This window comes from Lemur catta, chromosome 21, assembly GCF_020740605.2.
Source record: "Lemur catta isolate mLemCat1 chromosome 21, mLemCat1.pri, whole genome shotgun sequence".
Lineage (NCBI taxonomy): Eukaryota > Metazoa > Chordata > Mammalia > Primates > Lemuridae > Lemur > Lemur catta.
This window is the reverse complement of record NC_059148.1, coordinates 30,054,640-30,056,767: the sequence shown is the minus strand read 5'-3', so window position 1 is coordinate 30,056,767 and position 2,128 is coordinate 30,054,640.

Sequence of the window (2,128 nt, the reverse complement as noted above, 5' to 3'; positions counted from 1 at the left end):
CACAGCAGCCAAAAAGTGGGAGGAACCAAATGTCCATCAACAAATAGATAAACAAAATACAGTCTATCCATAGACTAGAATATCACCCAGCCATAAGAACAAATGAATTACTGACACATGCTACAACGTGGATGTACATCAACACCATTACGCTAAGTGCAATAATCCAGTTACAAAGCACCGCATATTACATTATATAAGTTTTTTTGCGGATGTGTATATATATATATGCACATATGGAATTTTACTTGTATGATTTCATTTATAGGAAATGCCCCAAATAAGCAAACCCATAGAGACAGAAAGTAAATAATGGTTGCCCAGTGCAAAAATTGGAGATGGGAAATGACTGCTAAATGGGAACAGGGTTTCTTTGGGGTGAATAACACTTATACAGTTAGGTAGTGGTGATGGTCGCACAACTCTGTATGTACTAAATGCCATCGGGTAGTGCACTTTTAAAGGGTTAATTTTATGGCGTGTAAATTGTGTCTCAATAAAACTGCTATTAAAGAAAAAACCAAAAAAAAATCATTTAGTGGAATAATTCAATCACTTCCTGCTCCACGAATCGATACTCAATAAGGTCCAACAATTGTCCAACCTATGACAATGTTATTTGCAACAGTGTAGAGCCACTTTCTGAATATCTAAAGAAGTAAGAGTGTAAGCCCTTCTGAATTCCCTGGGTGTACCTGTGCAGACTCCTAAACTGTCCTAAACGGTCCCCAATTGCTACTTGGCATCCTGTGTCGCCCTAAACTTCTCTCTGGCCTCCCTGCTATTCCCGTTCGCTAAGTCTCCCTGGGGGAAAGCGCAGGGATCCTGCTCATTTTGCACCATAATCAGGATGTTCAGACCGTCTGAAAACTGCCAAGAACAGAGCCCCATCAACACCCTCTCCCCTCTGCCGACAGCACACATGCACACACGTCACAGCTGGCCAGGCTTGGTCCTCCCTGCTCTGAAGGGAATGAAGGAAAAAGAAAAAACGTCTGGCCTCCACTAATAGAAAACATCCCCCAGCACCCCGCAGGGCCCGGGAGCAGAGGAGGAAACCAGGGATGTCAGGCCCCATTCCATCTCTGCCATCCCTGGGAAGGATCAAAGTGAGATGAAACCCAATCCCATCTGGCGGGACAAGAAGCCTTGGCTCGTGGAGCATGATGAGATGTAAAGGCTTCTCAGCACTTGCCCGGCTTTTTTAAGCACCCCACAGAACGGAAGAAAAGGAGGCAGGAAACGGCAGCCTGTGATCAAACTTTCTGAGAGCGCTGAGTGACACCTCGGCCGGGGGGCCCCACTGGGAGCTCTGCCTGGGCTGCTTTCTCCCATTCCAAGGGCTTGGGAGAATTTCTGTCTCAGGTTGTCAAGATAACACAACTCCCTGACTAATACTTTCTTATGGTGGTAGTTACATAGGCGTTCTGAAAAAGAACTTAGCACAAAAGGATGTTTTTCTTCCCTTCCTGCTTCTCATTGAACAAGTTAAAAAAAAAAATGTAGCCAGGTGAACTTTGAACCAGAGAGGTAGAGGTGACCGTGGTAGTGGGAGAGGTGGGGGACAAAATATAGAAATATTCATTAGGATAACTCAAATCACCAGTGGTTTATAAAGTAGTTAGACATTTATTTCCTTCGCACTTAAAATCCCAAGAAGTGAAGTGGTCCAAGGACTGGGTTGACAATTCTAGTGTACGAGAAACTCCAAATCTACATGCCATTCTCTGATTCTACCTCATGGCCCAAGATGGCTGCACCAGATCAAACCATTACATCTATATTCGAACCAGCAGCAAGAAGAAAGGGGAAGAAGTCTGCCCTCAGTCCCCTTAGAAACACTTCCTAAACGTTGCACACTCCATGCCCATTTACATTTGTTGTACAGTTAGCTCCACGAAACTTCAGGGGAGGCTGGGTCTTTTTTTTCCTGGTAACCTACATAATGTTGCTTGAGTCCCCCCAAAGTATGGTTCATGTGGAGCTATTTAAAATATTTTGAAGTAATTTGGAGTAAAATAAAACACCTTGGGAGAGGAATAATTGGTAATGGCAGCAATTATTTTTTTTTACATCAACAGACTACTTTTATCCTCCTTTACAACTCCAAATTAAAATACTCACTGAG